Source organism: Hemitrygon akajei, chromosome 6 (assembly GCF_048418815.1).
Source record: "Hemitrygon akajei chromosome 6, sHemAka1.3, whole genome shotgun sequence".
Taxonomy (NCBI): Eukaryota; Metazoa; Chordata; class Chondrichthyes; order Myliobatiformes; family Dasyatidae; genus Hemitrygon; species Hemitrygon akajei.
Window position 1 is genome coordinate 27,200,306 of NC_133129.1, and position 15,928 is coordinate 27,216,233.

Here is a 15,928-nt window from a genome sequence, read left to right on the forward strand (position 1 = left end):
GAGGTTCAGTTGTTGTTCAGAGCAAACCTCAGAATGGGGAAGGAATGTGATCTAAGTGATTTTGATCGTGTTGATGCCAGATGGCATGGTTTGAGTATGTCAAAAACTGTTGAACTCCTGTGATATTCAGGGACAACAGTCTCTGGAGTTTCCAGAGAATGATGTGGGAAATAAAAAGAAACATCCAGTGAGTAATAGTTCTGTGGGTGAAAATGTCTTGTTAATTAGAGAGGTCAGAGGAGAATGGCCAGACTGGTTCAAGCTGACAAGATGGCAACAGTAACTCATGTCTTACAATAACGGCTGGGTCCTCAAGGTTATTATAACGGGCTGGTAATGGGGATAAGCTCCCATTTCCTACTAAGTGCTCCCAACGGTGTGCACCTCAAGTAGCCTCTGACAACCAAGCTCCCGGCTTCCGTGTGTGGCTTAGCTGCTAAGCTCTGCCGAACTGTTTCTAGTGATAGGAGAAGGGGCAAAGGTGGGTTACTGGTGCCTTAAAAGCAGTTGCTTCTTGCAGAAAGGGCTCGACAACCATGGTTGGCAATTCATCTAGGAGAAGTAAAACTGCCTTGCAGCTATATCCACTCATGGGGAGGCTTTGGGAGTAAACGCTGAGGGAAAAATCCAAAGCTGGTGACACTAAGGCAGTCCTATGTTGAGTTCAATACTGACTGGCAACACCTGTATTTCTGTTAGTGCCAAACTTTATTGGTCTCTGCCGTTCCTTTAGGTTCATCAGATGTGTGGAGAGGGGGAGCTTGCTACATGGGCAACAGCTGGCTCTCCATATAATACTGCTCTGCCTTGCATATCTAGACAGCTAGGATGCCACATTCATGGTTGATGATGGAGTCTTCAGAACAACAACAGTGTGCAGAAGAGGTTCCCTGAACACACAACACATTGAGCCTTGAAGGCACTGGGCTTCAACATCACAAAACCACACCAGGTTCCACTCCTGTACCTAATAAAGAGGCCACTGAGTCTATGATCTGAAGCAGTTTGCAACTGCTTGCAAAACAAATAGCTGTTCATTGTGTCATGGTTCAGCTGGAAAATACCACAACAACCAGGTAATAGCTGCTGTGCGATGTTGCCGTAAAGATTACGCTTAAGGAAAAACTTCATGATCATAAAAGAAAGGAGCAGGAAGGAGTCAGATGTCCCCTCACAACTGTTCTGTCATTCAATAAAATCATGGCTATTTGATTAGTGTCACCTTCCTGACACAAGTAGATCTAAATTTATTAGTGTCAGCCTTAAATATGTCGGCAGTTCACGTAGTTATTTCCAGTGATTCACTTTCCCCTCAAACATCATGTCTAATAATACTAATCCCAATTGCCTGCATTAATTCCATATTCCCATAACACTCTTTAAAGAACCTGTCAAGATGCTTTATAAATGTTTCTTTGTGTCTATCCTTGAATGGATGAGATCTTATTAGATCAGACATTTTATGATGTTTGAAAGCATCGGGGAATGAGAGATGATCAAATAGAGGAGTCCTCCAAGCGTACCACAACCTAGTCGTAGGGTTTGGAGGCTCACATGCCTCAATGATCTGGAAAGCCATGTTGGCTGGAGATAGGCCCTTGTGTTTTGACTCTTGGTAGTGTCACCCATGCCAAACAGGTCAAAGGGTAAAGGCCAGACGAAGAGTGGTCCACCTGTACTCCTGGTTTTGGGGTTCAACTCAGAGCTAGCAACCATGACTGGCCAAAAAAAGTTACTATGGAAAACACAATGAAGAATCCTTCAGTATCTGTGTTATGATGTTATGGACAGACAGTGATGAAGGGCCTTCATTACTGCCCTAAACTCGAGTGGGATAACAGGCAGTAAGTAAGTATACAGGAGTGTATAAATTCATCATATTATGTGCCGTGTCATATGATGTGGGCAATCATGGTCTTTCCATGACCATGATTGCTAGGCGCAAATTTTTCTACAGAAACGGTTTGCCGTTGCCTTCTTCTGGGCAGTGCCTTTACAAGATGAGTGACTCCCAGCCATTATCAATACTCATCACAGATTGTCTGCTTGATGTCTGTGGTCACATACCCAGGACTTGTGATGGGCACCAGAGGCACATACGACCGTCCACCATCTGCTCCCATAGTTTTATGTGATACTGGTCAGGGTGAGCTAAGCAGGTGCTGTACCTTGCCCAAGGGTAACATTCAGCCTAGTGGAGGAAGGGAGTGCTTTACACCTCCCTTGGTATCGACATATCTGGACCGTGCCACTCAGTTGAAAATCAAGAGATGTATAGAGTCAATTCTCACAATATTTGTTCGGTTATTGAGAATTCGAGGGCATAGATTTAAGGCGGGAGTGGTAAGATTTAATAGGATTTTTTTTTCCAAGCTGAGGTGGTCAGTATATTGAATGGACTGCCAAGAGAGGCTTGGGGTGGATGAGGCAAGTACATCTGAAGGTACATGGATAGGAAACTTACAGAGGGATATGAGCCAAACGTGACTAGATGGAAATCTTGGTCAGCATGGACCAGTTGGGCCAAAAGGCCTGTTTCCGTGTGGTATGACTCTATGAGCCTGTGTTTTGACTGAGGAATGGTGGGTCAAATGAGTTTCTTCTTCATCATAATGATTCTAAAAGCGCTCTGAAGTATTGTGTGTTAATGACATTGAATTATTTATAATAAGTGAGTGGTGCAGCTAAGGACTCATTTAATACTAGTTTAAAGGGGGGAACAAGCTTTAAATTCTATTTGATGTTCAACATTAACTTATGAGAGTCTGAAACTGGGTAGGTAAACAGGAAAGGTCTGTTTGGTTCAGTTAAGAGGACCAGCAGACATAAATTTTAGATGGATGATGTAGAGAATATAGAAGCAATTTATTTCCCTCTAACAAAGTCACTGCATGAAAGGGTGTGACAGGCAGGACGTTGATACTTTAAAATTGCTGGCTGAGCTCCTGAACAGCACATCTGCAAAGCTTTGAACAAAAACAGAGGTGAAAATAACCTCAAAATGCTGGCATGGACTCAGGAGAGTGAATGGTTTTCCTATTCTGTCCTATAGCTGGTTAAGATTGTTTCTCTTGACAGTTTAAATGATTGGTGGATTCATATTCTATGGTACTGTTACTTGGAACGAGATAAAAAAAAGTTAAGATTCAAAGTTCATTTACTGTATTACTGAATTATCTATGCAGTACACAACCTTGAAATCCATCTTCCTCGCAGACAGTCACGAAACAAAGATGACCATGGAGCCAAGCCACTCAAAGAAAAACATCAAGTCTCAACCCTCCTCCCCCCCTCCCACAGGCAAAAAAATTGTGCAAACGGCAACACAAAAAAAAAGAACACCGGAAGCATATTCCAGTACAGTTCAGTGTTCATTATCCGTAGGCTGCCCGATTTAAAAATCACCCGATAGTTATAACAACAAAAAAAGAGCAACCAGAGCTGGAACTAGAAAGAGAAAACATCATAAAAGCTGAAATAGAGTCCAAATCTACAATCAGTGTTGATTAAAACTTGCTCTGGCCCCATCCACTGATATCATCGAGGGAGAGAGTGCACGATCAATCGAATGCAAGCACCTTCCCTCAGGAGCAGCAAGTGAGAGAATGCCACACGTGGACACCTCCAGCAGCAGTGAGCAAGAGGCTGGTAGGTGGTGCTGAACACTCACTCACCTTTTGCACCTACCTCGATGATTTCAGTCTTCCTCGGCGAGACTGGCGCGAGATGGAGTCGACCATGGGCCTGCACCTCATGTCCATGCTGCATGCTTTGGTTGCAGCCTGGTGGAAACTTCTCAGGGACAGCAAAGCGCCAGATAGCACAATCGGCCTGAAATCACATGGCCAGTTACAGGCCTGAACAATAGTGGAACCATACCTGAAATAAAAAGAAGCTGCAGAAGAAGTGAACGGAACTGCTCCTTGATCTGTCTTGAGGACATTGCTTTTGGCTGCTTCGTTTGCTGTCGCCATCTTCTTCTGGATCTAACTCTCACGTTGGGCCTCCGACGTCTGGACATGCTGCTCCAGGGGCTTCAAGCAGAAGCTGAGCCTCAACAGTCAAGGCTCCTAGAGCGGCTTGTCTGGAAGCCTGATGTCTGATATCTGTGAGTCCACTGGAGGCTGGAGGCCAGTAGACGGCATGCCCTGGGTTGGAGGCCTTGCTGTGTGGATAAATTAACACTACTTCATCATTCCCATTTTAGCGATTACTTAGTTAATTAAAAAAAAGTACAGTCAATGTCTCGGCCTGAAATGTCCACTGTACTTTTTTCCATAGATGCTGCCTGGCCTGCTGAGTTCCTCCAGCATTTTGTTTGTGTTGTTTGGATTCCCAGCATCTGCAGATTTTCTCTTGCTTGTTATTTATTTAATTGTAATTTGCAGTAAATGTTAAGTTTTTGCAATGTACTGCTGCCAACAAAGTTCACATCATAGAGCACATTGTTAATAAATCTGTTTTCCACTGAAAAGAGAACAAAATGTCGAGATCTGGGAAAGAGCAGGCACAGATACCAGAGGCAGAATGCTACCAACAGCTTCTCCCCCCCCCCCCCCCACCCCATCAGATTTCTGAACAAACAATGAACCCATGAACACTATTTTTGGTCTCTTTTTGCACTACTTAATTCTTATTTTACACATTTTTCCATTGTAATTTATAGATTTTTAACATATTGCACTATACTGCTGCCATGTAACAACAAAGTCCATGACAAAGAGTACTGTGCAGAAGTCTTGGGCACATACGTACAACAGCTGGTGTGCTCCAGACCTTGGCACAGTACCATAGTAATTTTTTGTACTGCATTGTGTGCTGCCACAAGAAAAAACAAATTTCATGACATATATAAGTGATAATAAACCTGATTCTGATATGGGTCTTTGTTGTGGACTGAGAGTGGGAAGGGGGCAGGAAGGGGAGAATCATGGATGGGAAAAGGGGAAGGGAGCGGGGAGGGAGTGGGAAGCACCAGAGAGACATTCTGTAATGATCGATCAACCAATTGTTTGGAATCAAGTGACTTTGCCTGGTGTCTCAGGGTGAGGTGCCTCTGCACTTGCTCCACTCCGCCCATCCCTGGCATTCCTGCCCTGCTACTTGTCCCACACCCTTCCCATGGTGCTCCACCCTTGCGATTCGCAACATCCTCTGCTCCTGCCAGATTTAAAGCTTGCTGTCTGCACCACGTTTACAAATACTGTACTGTGCAAATGTCTTAGGCACCCTAGCTATATATATATGTATATATATATATATATATATACACACACACACACTTATATATATATATGTACTTAAGACCTCTGCACAGTACAGTATGTCAGTGTTAATATTCCTTATTCTGATTCTACCGAAGTTCAGATTTCCCATGATTTAAGTAGTTCAGAGGTTTTTCGATGGGCACATGAATATACAGAGAATGGAGAGGTATGAACCATTTGTAAGCAGAAGGGATTAGTGTAATTAGGCATCATTAACTTAATTCAGAACTTCATCATGGGCTGAAAAATCTGTTCTTGTGCTGTACTACTGTATGAGTGTGTGTCGGAACTGGGTTGCATTCGTGACCCAGGGCCTAATGCTAGGGTGAAGGCAGTATAGACAAGTAACATCAGATAATATATTATTACAGTCCTGAATTCAGCTCCACCACTGTTGGTAAAGGGTTTGTATATTCTCCCTGTGATCGTGTGGGCTTCCTCCGAGTGCTGCAGTATCCTTCCATATTCCCAAGATAAGGTGATGGAGATTAATTGGTCACATGGGTGTAATAGAGTGGCATGGGCTCATTGGGCCTCTTACCGCGTTGAAGGTCAAAAAGAAAAACAATATTTCTGAATGTCAACTTATGATCAGCAAGTGTAAAATACTTAGTTACAAAGAGCATTCATTTCAAGAGGTCTAGAACTTAAGAGCATTGGTTAGATGCTGAGGCTTTATAAGGCACTGGTGAGGCCTCAACTTGTATATTGTGAACAGTGTTGGGCTCCTCATCTATGAAAAGATGTGCTGCCATTGGAGAGGGTTCAGGGGAGGTTCACAAGCATGATTTGGGAATGAACGGGTTATCATATGAGGAACATTTGATGACTCTGGATCTATACTCCCTGGAATTTAGAAGGATGTGGGGGGAATCTCACTGAAACCTTTCAAATGTTGAAGGACCTAGACAGAGTAGATGTGGAAAGGATGTTTTTCATGGTGGGGGAGTCTAGGACAAGAGAGCACAGCCTTGGGATAGAGGGGCATCCATTTAATTCTGAGATGCAGAGAAATTTCTTTAGCCAGAGTGTGGTAAATTTGTGGAATTTGTTAGCACAGTTAGCTGTGGAGGCCAGGTTGTTGGGTATCTTCTTGGACAATCTTGGACAATGTCTCCCGTCCACTCCATAATGTACTGGTTGGGCACAGGAGTACATTCAGCCAGAGACTCATTCCACCGAGATGCAACACTGAGCATCATAGGAAGTCATTCCTGCCTGTGGCCATCAAACTTTACAACTCCTCCCTCGGAGTGTCAGACACCCTGAGCAAATAGGCTGGTCCTGGACTTATTTCTACTTGGCATAACTTACCTATTATTGTTTAATTATTTATGGTTTTATATTGCTATATTTCTACACTATTCTTGGTTGGTGCAACTGTAACGAAACCCAATTTCCCTCGGGATCAATAAAGTACGTCTGTCTGTCTGTATATTTAAGGCAGAGATTGATATGTTCTTGATTGGACACAGCATCAAAAGTTATGGGGAGAATGCTGGGGAGTGGGGCTGAGGAGGGGAAGAAAGGATCAGCCATGACTGAATGGCAGAGCAGACTCAATGGGCCAGGTGGCCTAATTCTGCTCCTATGTCTTATGGTTTTACAGTCTTTATAATCAGCAAGTGTAAAATACTTAGTTTTGTGCAAAAGATCAAAGAGGGAGGAGATGAAATATGTAATAAAACTTCAGATCTAATCAACAATTAACAATTTCCCCATTATGTAACTACATAAAGCGCTGCTGGAAGAAAGAATAGATAATAGAATCCTCTTTACTTTGTACCATTAAAAAATGTTCCTGCAAAACATCAGCCTAGAAATTAAGAAGATGACTCATTCATTGTAAATCCATTATTTATATGTTATAATCATCTCAGGGTATGAACGATTTTGAAACCATCTTTTGAAGCCTTGATTATCATTATCAAACAAATGAGATCACATCTATCCTGACTATCACAGTGGGTGGGGGGGGGAGCAGTAGTGGAGTGGGAAAAGTTAGGAAAAATTTCTAGTTGTCTTGAGATGATGCATTGATGGCCAGTTATCTTTTCCATTGCGCATTTTGAAATTCTGCCTGAGAAATAGCAATGAGAATGGAATCTCCACCAGTTTTTCTCCGGAACAGGTAAAGTGTGTATTTTGGAGGATCCCTCACAATATTATCGGACAGGATTAGACCCAATAGCCATGCAGGGATGGCAATATATTTCCATGGCAGGTAGTTTCTCATTTCCATGGCAGTAAATGAGAGCATTTTTGGATGATAGTTCCCTCAGGTATCTCCTATCCTCACAGTTTATTTCCATAAATGGAAATGCCACACTTGACTGAATAACAGCAGCAGTTTGGCATTTGCTCATGAAAGAACATACCGTTGGGCCTCACTTTGGTGAACTCTCTCTCACTGTTCCCCATATGGTTAGGCCGGTTATTTTCAGCGATCCTTGGATTTATGCAGCTCAGTACTTCAGACAATCATTATGCATAATCTTAAACTTAGAATAATGTCCTGTGGGGTAGATGTGTGTCAACTGCACAACCCTTTTGTTGACTCGTTAGCTCAATCCAATTAGTCAGATACAACCTCCGATTATTGAAGATTTGCTGGCTTCCATTGATTAGTTATCGTCTCTCCAAGTAAAGGTCAAGCCCGTCCTTCGGAACTGGTTCCAATAATTTGCCACCCACTGATATTAGATTATCAGAGGTATCACTGCCTGGGAAGGTAGTGGAGGCCAATTCTCTGGATGCTTTCAAGAAGGAGCTAGATAGGTATCTTATGGATAGGGGAATCAAGGGATATGGGGACAAGGCAGGAACCGGGTATTGATAGGAATTGATCAGCCATGATCTCAAAATGGCGGTGCAGGCTCGAAGGGCCAAATGGTCTACTTCTGCACCTATTGTCTATTGTATATTGACTTGTACTGGGACCATAGCCCTCCATACCCCTACCATCCATGTACCTATCCCAACATCACTCAAATGGTGAAATTGAGCTCACAGGCCTCACTTGAGCTGGCAGTTTATTCCACACTCTCATGACCCTCTGAGTGAAGAAGTTCCCCCTCAAACGTTTCACCTTTCACCCTTAACCTGTGACCTCTTGTTGTAGTTCCACCCAGCCTCAGTGGAAAAAGCCTGCTTGCATTTACCCAATCTAAACCCCTCAGCGTTGGGCCAGAAATGTCTGTAACTTTGCTGTATCTCTAAACAAATTAAATGAATACATTCAGTTGGTCAGGCAGTATCTGTGGACGAAAACAGGAAAGGGGTTAAGGAGCCAGTTAAGAATAACCCTGTGACCATTCCCCTCAACAGCAAGCATATTTCTTTGAATACTGTTGGATGGGGAGGATGACCGAACAGAGGAAAGTCACAGTGGTTGTATCTCTGGCACCGAATCTGCCTCTGTGACTCAAAAGATAAGGGGAGAGAAGGAGACTGCTGTGGTGATAGGGGATTCATTAGCCAGGGGAATGGACATGTGTGCGAGAACAAGATTTCCGATGGTACGTTGCCTCCCGGGTGCCAGGGTCCAGAATATCTCAGATTGAGTGCTCAGCATTCTTAAGTGACCAGCCATGAGTCGTGGTTCATGTAGGTACCAATGACACGGGTAGGATAAGTGATGAGGTTCTGCATAGGGAGTTCAGGGAGTTACATGCTAAGTTAAAGGGCAGGTCCTCCAGGGTTGTGATCTCAGGATTGCTACCCGTGCCCCATGCTACTGAGGCCAGAACAAGCAAGATTAAACAGTTTAATTTGTGGCTAAGAAGTTGATTTAGGAAGGAGGGCATAAGATTTTTGGATCACTGGGCTTGCTTCCAGGGAAAGTGGGACCTGTACAGAAGGACAGTTTGCACTTGAACTGGAGCAGAACTAATATCCTAGCGGGAAGGTTTGTTAATGCTGCACAGTGGGATTTAAGATAGAGTTGCAGGGGGGTGGGATCTAGAGTGCCAGAACAGTTAGTGATGATATGGTGGAGGCAGATGTTGGTAAGATCTCTGGTAAAGTTAGGAATCAAAAGGTTGAGCATAGTGTGACTAGTGACCTGAGCTGCCTATATTTCAATGCCAGATGTATCATAGGAAAGGCAGATAATAGTGATGAAGATGCGACAGGTTTACAAACAAAGGCAATGCATAGTGAGGAGAGGGTGTTGATAGGGCAAAACTGCAGTTAACAGGATGAGCTGCAATGTAAGAGGTGGACAAATTCAAAAAGGGTGAATACCGGACTGAAAGTGTTGAATTTGAATGTGTGCAGTCTATGGAATAAGGTAGATAAACTTGCAGCACAGTTAAAAACTGGAAGATATGATGTTGTAGGTATCTCTGAATTATGGCTGAAAGAAGATTATAGCTGGGAGATTCAAACAACAACACACACAAAATGCTGGTAGAACACAGCAGGCCAGGCAGCATCTACAGGGAGAAGTGCTGTCGACGTTTCGGGCCGAGAACCTTCATCAGGGCTAACCGATAGGAAAGACAGTAAGAGATTTGAAAGTAGTGGGGGGAGGGGGAAATGCGAAATGTTAGGAGAAGACCGGAGGGGGTGGGATGAAGCCAAGAGCTGGAAAGGTGATTGACGAAAGTGATACAGAGCTGGAGAAGGGAAAGGATCATGGGACGGGAGGCCTCGGGAGAAAGAAAGGAGGTGGGGGGAACACCAGAGGGAGATGGAGAACAGGCAAACAACTAAATATGTCAGGGATGGGGTAAGAAGGGGAGGAGGGGCATTAACGGAAGTTAGAGTAGTCAATGTTCATGCCATCAGGTTGGAGGCTACCCAGCCGGTATATAAGGTGTTGTTCCTCCAACCTGAGTTTGGATTCATTTTGATAATAGAAGAGGCCATGGATAGACATATCAGAATGGGAATGGGATGTGGAATTAAAATGTGTGGCCACTGGGAGATCCTGCTTTTTCTGGTGGACCGAGTGTAGGTGTTCAGCAAAATGGTCTCCCAGTCTGCGTCGGGTCTCGCCAATATATAAAAGGCCACACCGGGAGCACCGGACGCAGTATACCACACCAGCCGACTCACAGGTGAAGTGTCGCCTGACCTGGAAGGATTGTCTGGGGCCCTGAATGGTGGTGAGGGAGGAAGTGTAAGGGCAGGTGTAGCACTTGTTCTGTTTACAAGGATAAGTACCAGGAGGGAGATCGGTGGGAAGGGATGGGGGGGACGAGTGGACAAGGGAGTCGCGTAGGGAGAGATCCCTGCAAAAAGCAGAAAGGGGGGGGAGGGAAAAATGTGCTTGGTAGTGGGATCCTGTTGGAGGTGGCAGAAGTTACAGAGAATTATACGTTGAGCTGGGAGATTAATGTCGAAGGATGCACATTGTATCGAAAGGATAGAAGGATAGGCAGGAAGGCAGATGGGGTGGTATTGCTTTGTTGGTAAAAAATGAAATCAAATTCTTAGAAAGAGGTGACATAGGGTCAGGAGATGTTGAATCATTGTGAATAGAGCTCTGGAAGTGGGAAAAAGACTCTGATGGGAGTTGTATACAGATCCCCAAACAGTTGTATGGATATGGTCTACAAATTGTGATTGGAGATAGAAAATGCACACCAAAAGGGCAATGCTACAATAGTCCATAGGGACTTTAATGTGCAGGTAGTTTGGGAAAAATAGGTTGGTGCTGGATTACAGGAGGAGGTATTTATAGAGTGCCCATGAGATGGCTTTTTAGAGCAGTTCGTGACTGAGCTCACTAGAGGATCAGCTATTCTGAATTGGGTGATGTGCATTGAACAAGAATTGATTAGAGAGCATAAGCTAAAAGAACCCTGAGGGGAAAGTAATCATAATATGATCAAATTCATCCTGAAATTTGAGAAAAAGAAGCTAAAGTCTGATGTATCAGTATTACAGTAGAGTAAAGGGAATTACAGAGACATGAGAGAGAAGTTGGCCAGAATTGATTGGAAAAAAAAAACACTGGCAGGGATGATGGCAGAGCAGCAATGGCTGGAATTTCTGGAAGCAATTTGGAAGACACAAGATATATACATCACAAAAAGGAAGACGTATTCTAAAGGAAAGATGACACAACTGTGACTAACAAGAGAAATCAAAGCCAAGATAAAAGCCAAAGAGAGGGCATATAATAGAGCAAAAATTAATGGGAAGTTAAAGGATTGGGAAGCTTTTAAAAACTAACAGAAGACAACTAAAAAAGTCATTAAGAAGGTAAAGATGGAATATGAAAGTAAGCTAGACAATAATATTAAAGAGGATACCAAAAGTTTGTTTAGATTTGTTAAGACGAGAATGGATATTGGAATGCTGGAAAATGACGCTGGGGAAGTAGTAATGGGGGACAGTGAAATGCGGTTGAACTGACCAAGTATTTTGCATCAGTCTTCACTGTGGAAGACACTAGCAGTTGAGTGAAAGCTCCAGGTGTTAGTTGTCATAACTGGACAGAAGTTGTTGTGAGACGAAAGGTCTGAAGGTAGGTAAGTCACGTGGACCACATGGTGTACAACCCAGAGTTCAAAAAGAAGCAGCTGAAGAGATCATGTTGGCATTAGTAATGATCTTTCAAGAATCACTAGCTTCTGGAATGGTTCCGAGAGACTGGAACATTGCAAATGTCAGTCCATTCTTCATGAAGGGAGAGAGGCAGAAGAAAGGAATCTATAGGCCAATTAGTCTGACCTCAGTGGTTAGCAAGATGTTGGAGTTGATTATTAAGGATGAGGTCTCAGGGTGCTTGGAGGCAAATGAAGGGACAGGCTATAGTCAGCATGGTTCCCACAAGGGCAAGTCTTGCCTGACAAATCTGTTGGAATTCTTTGAAGAAATAAGTAGGATAGACAAAGGAGAATTGGTTGATGTTATGTAATTGGATTTTCGGAAGACCTTTGCTAAGGTGTCATACACGAAACTGCTTAACAAGCTAAGGACCCATGGTATTACAGGAAAGATTCTAGCAGGTGGGAGAGGTGGAGAGCTGGAGTAAGGAGACAGTGGTTAGGGAGTGATAGGTGGAGATGGATAAGTAGAAGTAAGAAAGGGAATAGATGGGTCCAGGTTGTAGGGTGGGAGGGTGGAGGTAGAAACAGAAATTGAAATGTGGAGGGATGATGGGTAGATGGAATCGGATGTGCAAATGGATAAGGACAAATAGTAGATGTTGGTAATAGATGGATGGAACTAGCTGGGAGAAGTGAATGAAAAGGGCACATGGAGGGATGGAATTAAAATGAGAGAGAGAAAGGAACACAGGGAGTGTGGGTAACTTGAATATAGAATATTTTATAGAGCCCATATGCCAGTGCTCTTCAGAAGACCAGAGGTGGAAAGGGTCAGCAACTTGGGGGATATTATTTCAGAGAACCTGCTCTGGGCCCAGCACGTAAGTGCAATTATGAAGGAAACACTGCAATGCATCTACTCCCGTAAGAGTTTGAAAATATTCAGCATGACATCTAAAACTCTGACAAATTTCTATAGATCTATATATTAACCAGCTCATCACAGCCTGGTATGGAAACACCAATGCCCTTGAACAGAACATCCTACAAAAAGTAGTGGGATTGTCCAGTGCATCATGGGTAAAATGCTCCATACCAACGAGAACATCTACATAGAGTATTGTCAAGGAATGCGGCATCCATCATCAGGAATCCCATCACCCAGGTCTTGTTCTCTTCTCTCTGTTGCCATCAGGAAGGAGTTACAGGAGCCTCAGGACTCACACCACCAGGTTTAGGAACAGTTATTACCCCTCAACCATTAGGTTCTTGAACCAAAGTGGATAACTTCAATCAACTTCACTTGCCCCATTATTAAATGTTCCCACAACCTATGGACTCACTGTCAAAGACTCTTCAATCCTCAACCTTATCATGGTTTGGAGGCTTACATGCCTCAATGTGCTGGAAAGCTATGTTGGCTGGTGTCAGAGTCTTGTGCTTTGACTCTTGATAGGGTCACCCATGCCAAACAGGTGAAATGGTAAAGGCCAGACTAAGAGTAGTCTGCTGGTCCTCTTGGTTGGGGGTATTCATCTTAGGGCTAACAACCCTGACTTGTGAAAAAAAGTATTTGTGGAAACAACAATGAAAAATCCTTCTACACCTGCGTGCAATGGTATTCCTGAGTCTCCATCCGAGACTTGCATGACTGACAGTAGTGAAAACCGAGAGGAAGCTACTGATATGATGGAGGAAGCCCTAAAGACTGTCAAGACCAAGACCACAATTGGTTTTGATGGCCAAGGACAGACAGAGGTGGAGGATCTTCATTGCTGCCCTAAACGTCAGGGCATAATGGGCACTATGTAAATAAGTCAACTCATGTTCTTGATATTTATTGTTCATTTATTATTTATTAATTATTATTGTTTATCTACTATTATTATTATTTTTTTGTATTTTCACAGTTTATTGTCTTTTGCACACTGGTTGAACGCCCAAGTTGGTGAAGTCTTTAATTGATTCTTTGGTCTTTGGTCTTACTGACATTGAATACAAGTTTGTTACTGCGACGCCACTCAACCGGTTGGTATATCTCTCTGTTTTACACTCTCTTGTCTTCATCTGAGATTCTGCCATCAGATAATTTATAGATGGCGTTGAACTACGCCTAGCCACACAGATACTGGTATAGAGAGAGTAGAGCAGTGGGCTAAGTACACATCCCTGAGGTGCACCCGTGTTGATTGTCAACGAGGAGGAGATATTATTATCAATACACATAAATTATGGTCTTCTGGTTAGGAAGTCATAGATGCAATTGAAGAGGGAGGTACAGAGGCCAAGGCTCAGTATCAATCAGGAGTTTAGGAATGATGGTGTTGAATGCTGAGCTATAGTCAATGAACAGCATCCTGATATAATACTGAATTATAGACTACTCAGGCAAAATAGGAATTACTGTTGTATATACTATAGTTCTTTGTAATTTAGCAGGTTTTCAATATAATACATTCTGAAACCTACTAGTCTTTCTTTTCTTGAGTGGTAAACCAGGAATTAAGTCCCCTTACTGATCTGCAAACTGATGGAATCCATTTCTTGGTGTTAACCTTCTTAACAGATTCCTGGCTTATCTTTCCAAGCATAAGCACCACAATTCTTGCAGATTTCTATGGAGGTACGGTGGAGAGTGTCCTGACTGGCTGCATCACAGTCTGGTATGGAGGCTCCAATGCACAGATCACAAGAGGCTGCAGCTGGTCGTAGACTCAGCCAGTTTCACCAGAGCACAATCCTTCTCACCATCGAGGACATCTTGGAAGGCCTAGATAGACTGGATGTGGAGAGGATGTCCATGGTGGGTGCCTTTGTTTACACTGGCAGCTTAACTAAGACAGCAAGAAGTATAGACAACGCTCACAGAGGGGAGGCTGGTTTCTGTGATGTACAGAGCTATGTCCACAACACTCTGACGTTTCTAATATTCACGTGCAGAGCAGTTGCCATACCAACCCGTTACGCATTCAGATAGGATGCCTTCTGTGGTGCATTGATAAAAATTGTTCAGAGTCAACATGCCTGAGTTTTCTTGGCCATGACATCAACATGGTTGGACCAGAACAGACTATTAGTGATGTTCACTCCCGGCAACTTGAAGCTCAATTATACTGTTAGGTTTTTGAAAAGAAAATGACGCGAGGCATTTTTTGTTTAAGAGAAGATGTAACAACTCATTTATTGAACTCCAAAAAACTGAACACAGCACAGTAAAAATGCTTTATGTAATTAAGTCATCACATCAGACCAGTCTCTTAAGGTGAACACCAATTCAATGTCGGTGGTTGTGATTTACACACGTTTCCATCAAATACATTACTCTACAATCTACCCTAGTTGGAATCTGTAGGATAGGTATAAAATTGTCCTCACTAAAGGCAGCATATTCGAGATTAATAGGAGTAAATTTTAAGCTGCTGTCACTACATTTGTTCTGAATTGCATGTGATTTGCATATATGATTGAGGACAAATTTCTGCCTGAGAATCTAGAGTCTGGAAGACCCACCCTACACAGAAAGAAAGAATATGCCAAACTGTGCTGAAACACAAACTATATGTACATGTCAGAGTTCAACCCACCTCATTCTAGGTTTGAATATAATTCAATCCAATATCCCCTTCCAGAGATCTGGTGGGACCAGCATCACTCAGAGAGCTTCAACTTGTAGAAGTTATGGTATAGGTTCCATCCTTTGTGTAGTTAGAGTATAGATTTATCATTGCAGCTGTAACATAACCTCCAATTTTTTTTATTTCTTGATATAGAAACCATCAGCATGGCATAGTGGTTTGCACGAGGCTTTACAGTACCAGTCACCCAGGTTCAATTCCCACCACTGCCTCTAAGGAGTTTGTACGTTCTTTCCCTGACTGCATGGGTTTCCTCCAGGGGATTTGGTTTCGTCTCACAGTCCAAAGATGTACTGTATTTAGGTTAATTCAATGCAAACTATCCTGCGATGGGTTAGGGTTCTCAAGAAGTAAAATCAAATAAGATTTTTTAGCCAATTGGTTATTTTATCTGTTTGTTTTAAATAAGTTACACAACATGGTGAATTTACTGTGGAAATAGACCATTAAGCCCTTATCCACTAAGACTTTACAGAGTCTTTGCAGGTGTTTTCTCTTACTTCCAGTTTTTTAATAATAATTC